General features: G+C 47.5%; 1 protein-coding gene across 2 annotated transcripts in view; it reads left to right on the top strand.

Moving 5' to 3' along the window:
* Window positions 1-879: 879 nt before the first annotated feature.
* ZBTB4 (zinc finger and BTB domain containing 4) overlaps window positions 880-5,891 on the top strand; it is a 45,811-nt gene continuing 40,799 nt past the window's right edge. For both annotated transcript variants that reach the window (XM_053260269.1, XM_053260268.1), the window contains exon 1: window positions 880-1,129. The gene's annotated coding sequence lies outside the window, so the exon portion shown is untranslated. The remainder of the gene's footprint in view (window positions 1,130-5,891) is intronic.

Raw genomic sequence — 5,891 nt, 5'->3', positions numbered from 1 at the left:
GGGGCTACAGGAGCAGGGCTGCAAGGGCCAGTTCGGGTAAGAGGGCGGTGCTGCGTCTGCGTCTTCTCCGGCGAGAGGCGGGCTTTAGGGGGCGTGGTGATGCCGAGGCGGGAAAAAAGATTGAAAGGCGGGGCCGTCGCTGGGGGAAGGGTTATACCAATTCGGTGGGGGGGGGAGTTTTGTGTACTCCAGTATTATTTTAGCAGTAGTGGTTGTTTCGCGTGAATAAAGAAAAAATAATATATGGAGCCCAGAGACGCTCATGACTGGGGCTTCTTCCAAACAAGAGTGTGCACATCTATGCAGTATACCATTAATCCTTTTGCTCTGAACTTTAAGACGGAATTCTCTGAGTCACTGTAACTCAAAAATTCGCTTTAAAGGTTTTTCTGAACAGCCCCCAGCCCACTTGCTCTGTGTTTCTCAAGGGCTTCTATTTTTTTTAGATGATGATGATGATTATTATTTTTATTATTTGTTGTTGTTGTTATTGGAAATAAAAGTAATGTACTTGCAAAATATATTTGCTGTATTCACAACTTATTTCCAAAGTTTCCAATCAGAATGGTTCCAAAAGGAGAATTCTGAAATTGGAAAAATCTAGCGTACAGAATCCAGAAACATGTATCGAATGCATCGGAAGGCAATCCCATTTTTTTCAATCGGATTTGCTCTTAAAGAACCCATAGGAGACTGCATCAGCTCCCCTTCCCCCTTTGTTAATGGTACAGTCTGCAAAGAAGGCGTAACTTCTTCACCGTTCCGGCTGCCTTCGTGAAGACTGCGGCCCGCCTTATTGCCTATGCATAGGTAGAAGAGGGAGGGGGAAGTAAGCTGCCTCGAAAGGGGAGGGTGTGGCCAATGGCCCGAAAGTTGCCGAAAATGCCCGAATTGGTCCGAGGACTGAGAACGGACTTGCTTTCTGAGTTCGCTTTTAGTAAGAACGAAGTCGAGGTAGATGGAACTCTGCAGAGAGCGGCCTTCAAAGCCTCGGGCTCGCTTGGCACGCTTGGCCGGGAGATGGTGCGAGATTGCACGGACGCTTCGTCCAAGGAAGGGTGCGGCTTCGAGGCCTATCTCCGGAACTGAGTCGGGCCTTCGCGGGGAGGCACCTACAGCAGCCTTGGGGGTATGGAGGGCTGGGAATGAGGGGAATTACGGGAAGGAGAGGATAGAACAGAAGTGGATAACTGAGATAGGGGATCATATATGTAGGGGATCCATGGCGTTGAGGGGGGGGGAGATACCGGGGGGTGTCTTGGGGGTAGTTTCCCTGGTAAGCGGGCACTTGGGGTTCAGGGGGTTGACTCATATGAGTGAACGAGGTGGTGGAGGTAGTTGAGAAAAGGGGGAGTAAAGCGATCTACGGGAGGGGGGATAATTGAGGGGGGGTCGCTTGGGAGACCCCAGGAGTCGAGTTTGGGTTTCGGGCACTTGGGGTTCAGGGGGCTGAACCTCAAGTATGTATATGAGTGTGTGAGGTTTTGGAGGTAGCTGAGCCAGTGAGAGTAAAATGACCTGGGGGGGTGTAGTAAGGGTGGGGGGGAGAAACACCCCAGGAGTGGAGTTTGGGTTTCCCTTTGTTGGGGGCCAGAAATATTTGGGAACCCGTGAGTTCAGCAGAAGCAAAGGAAATACCTGAGGCTTAGAGGATGAAGGGGAAAGAAGCTGACCTCTGGGTGAGGACCGGCAGAAAGCTTGGCGTGGGTTGCGGGGTGGTGGTTGGGGGTTAGAGGCTCCCAGGTCTCTAGGAAGGCCTCAGATAGTTGCTGTCCGGGAGGGAGCACTGTGTGGGGGATGCTGTGTGTGAAGGAAGAAGTGCAACGAGCCTGCCTGGGCTTTGCAAGCGGGCAGGGTGGGGAGGAACGGAAGCCGGAGGTCTTCGTAAGAAAATGTGTTTTGGATGGTGTGTTTTTATGTCTTTTTAAAGTAGTTGTCCACCACCCAGAGCCTTTGGATGGGGTGGTTTATAAATGTAATAAATAAAATAATAAATACAAAAATACATACATAAAATGGCCTGGGAGGGTTTATACTTGGACAGGGTACAGAAGGCCTACTTCCGTGCGAGTCTCCCTCGGAACAGGAGAGGTGTGAGCTGAGCTGGGGGGAAGAGAGAAACCTTAGTAGTGAGCAGTGGTGGGAAGGGTGGCTTAGAAGCAAGTGGGCAGGGGAGAGGCTAGTGGTTTGGGGAAACGAAAGCTGGTTAAAAGGAAACTTGGGAGGCACGGCTGGGTGTACAAAAAGGACTTGGGTTGTTGATGGGGCCATAACTGTTGTAGAACATCTACTTTACATGCAGAGGGGCCCAGGTGTCTCCAGGTAGGGCTGGGAGAGACTCCTGTCTGAAATCATGGCGAGCCGCTGCCAGTCTGTGTATTGTAGACAGTGCTCCGCTCGATGGGCCAAGGGTCTGACTCAGAATAAGGCAGCTGTTGAACATCCAGGGTGATCCTTTGGGAGAAGCTTTGGGTTGAGAAGTATGTGATATATGAAACTTAAGGCTATTGAACTAGAAGAGCAAAGAAGTGGGGTGTGGGTGGTGTTGGGGAACATGAGGACTGTATGTTTGGAAAATTAGGGATAGAGGGAATCTTGAGTATTGGGATCCAGGAAGCCAGATTGAAGATGGGAGAGCTTGGAACTTAGGAGACCAGAGGGAAGGAAGCAAAAGACAGGATGGGAGACCCAGGAGGATTCCTACACAGGTCTAAGGACATCTGAATTTGGGGTGGGGGCAAGTTCAGAAGCTGCGATTACAGGGCGAGGGAGCAAGATACTTTGGGAGAAAGCCAGGATGAGATAGGGTCTGACTAGGACCTGAAAGACTCTGCTTCAGATCTCATCATGTCCATGAAGTGTGCTGGGTGACCATTAGCAAGTCATGAAAATCTCAATATATAAACAACTTAAACCTCGAGGTATCTCACTTTAATTAAATTTGCGCAATAAATAACAATTCATTAGTTCCAATATGTAGATCCTAAATACTAAAATTCTTCCAGTTATACGCACCTTAAAAACACACATTAAAAATACACTCCTATCGTCAAAAGTATATAGTCCACCACCCACCCCAAAAAACCACCCAGAGATTATTTCTTCCATGGTTCCCAGCCAGTGCAATATTTGTCTGTATGATGTCCTTAACAGGTAAAGATAAAGTGCTCCGTCGAGTCGGTGTTGACTCCTGGCGACCACAGAGTCCTGTGGTTGCCTTTGGTAGAATACAGGAGGGGTTTACAATTGCCATCTCCCACGCAGTATGAGATGATGATGCCTTTCAGCATCTTCCTATATTGCTCCATGGATATATCTTGAAAATCCATATGGAAGTATCCATTGTTTCAGAGAGATTTGTCCAATAATTCTTTACAATACGCCAGACGCGTTTCGGCTGTTTTTCAGCCTTAAGTGGCGTTGATTCAAGAAATTCTTCAAAACAGTTTTGTATATGTCATGTGTAACTCTTGTAGCTCAGAATGTAGCGCTGTTTGCCAGGAAGAGAAAATGTCTTCACTTTGAGCTACAAGAGTTACACATGATATACACACCACTGTTTTGAAGAATCTCTTGAATCAATGCCACTGAAGAAGGATGAGAAACAGCCGAAACGCGTCTTGTGTATTGTGAAGAATTATTGGACAAATCTCTCTGAAACAATGGATACTTCCATACGGATTTTCAATATATATCCATGGAGCTCTATTAAGGACATTATACAGACGTGTATTGCATGAACTGAGAACCATGGAAAAATATTCTCTGGATTGTTTTTGAGACTATGTTTATATACTTTTAATGAAATGAGTGTATTTTTAAGATGTGAGTAATTGCAGGAATTTTAGTATTGCGGATCTATATATTGGAACTAATGTGTTTATTACACAAAGTAAAGTGGGACACCTTGTGTGTTAAGTTGTTTATATATTAAGGTTGAGATTTTCATTTGGGGTTCTTTTATGTACCACTTACTGTTTCTTTGAACCCCCCAAAAGTTTTAATTCACAAAGCAAGTCATGGTCATCTTAGCCTAACCTACCTTGCCAGGCCTGACACAATTGGTTACACACAAGGACTGCTTTTGCGTGAGCCCAGAGGGTTGATTTTTCAACAATCTCCTTTTTCCTCTGCAGCTGCTTGTATCTCCCAGAAATATGTTCCTGAGGGTTGTGGGGCTCTTGGGGACATATTTTTGGAGATGCAGCTGCAGAGGAAAATGTGGTGGGTTTTTTTAAACTAAAGATGGCTGCTCCTCTCTGAACAGCAGTGGAAGTATTTTGTGCACACATAACTCTATCTTATGTTTGGCAAGGTGGTTGGGGTAGAATTGGAGGTAGGGTATGAGAAAATGTTTGCTGCCTTGAGGTAGGGCAGGATGGATGAAGACATGTATGCATTTGCAAGTCTCAAGCTTAGATGACAAGGACATCATCCACTTTCCCCCTTGGCTGGTCTTTATCTGAAAGGACTGTCCTTATTTCCAAATTTGTCATAAATACAGGTTAAAATCCTCACTCGAGCCACAAATAGGAACATAAGAAGCTGTCTTCTACCAGTCAGACCATTGGTCCATCTAGGGCAGAGATGCACAGCTTGAATGCCCCAGTGGGCCAGAATCGGCCACGACTTGATATGTGGGGGCTGAGGTGAATTTCCAACACATTATTACATTATAAATATTAAATAGGGATGTGCCCAAAGTGTCTCGGAGGCCATTATAAAGGCCTCTGAAATGTTTTGGCTTTGGGGGCTGTTTTGGCTCTTCGTTGCCAGCGGGGGTAGTTCTTTAAGGGCGTGGGAGGGTGCACTCACCCCTCCCGCCACATTTCCCCTGCCGGCGCTCCGTTATTTTTAAGCCCCTCGGGGCGGCAGCGTTCCTCCCTGGTGCCCTGTTTCCCCCATCGGCCGAGAGTAGCACGAGCGTGTGAAGTAGTCCCTTCTCTGCACGCAAAACAGATGCTCTTCGACTGAGCTTACTGCCCCATCCCCTAAGGGGATTATCTTATAGCAAGCAGTCTCATGTGTAGTCTCCCATCCAAATGCAAACCAAGGGGTACCCTGCTTAGGAAAGTGGACGATTCATTCTTGCAACCACAAGATCAGCTCTCCTCACCAAATCTGCACCAAAAGGATGAAGAAACACCCTCTCCCCGAACTACTCTTCTTCTCCATGTTTTTTAATTTTTTAATTGCTATCCTACATTTCCTCCAAGAAGCCCAGAGCAGTATACATGATTATATCTATCCTCACAACAACCCTGTGAGGTAGGGTAGTCCGAGAGATATGTGAACTGGCCCAGAGTCACCCAGTGAGTTTCATGGCTGAATGTGGATTTGAACTCATTCGTGGTCTCCCTGGTCCTAGTCCAACACTCTAACCACTGCAGCACACTAGCTCTCCCAATATACTCTTCTTTTCCATGATGATGACATTTATATGCTGCTTTTCAGCAGAGTTCATGAAGTGCGTTTTTGTAGCAAGCGGAAGCGTTTCACTGTCCCAAAGGGGTTCACAATCTAAAAGAGAAGGGGAGACCCCAGCAACAGCCGCTGGAGGGCCCCTACGCTGGGTTGAATAGGCACAGTTGCTGTTCGATAGAAGGGAGTCTGTACTAGGAAAGGTGCCTCTTTGCCAAGTGAGCAGGGCTTTCATCGCTCTGGGTGACTACAGTGCGGCAGTGAAGGGGTGCTGCTGAAGATCAGTTGCCCCTGGAGCAATGCTAAGCATGTTACCTGTGAAAATGGCCAGAGGAGCAGGCGCTGGGCCTTGGCGTGGCAGCAGGATTGGACTCTGTAGCGGGTGTGTGGGCATGTTTGGCAAGGGGGAGATCTTGGGGCAGGAAGTGGGGGTCCTGGACCCAGAGGGGGTCCTGCTGGGTGGGCAGCTT

Source organism: Hemicordylus capensis, chromosome 6 (genome assembly GCF_027244095.1).
Source record: "Hemicordylus capensis ecotype Gifberg chromosome 6, rHemCap1.1.pri, whole genome shotgun sequence".
Lineage (NCBI taxonomy): Eukaryota > Metazoa > Chordata > Lepidosauria > Squamata > Cordylidae > Hemicordylus > Hemicordylus capensis.
The sequence above is the reverse complement of the archived record's forward strand: the minus strand, read 5'-3'. Positions and strand labels throughout refer to the sequence as shown.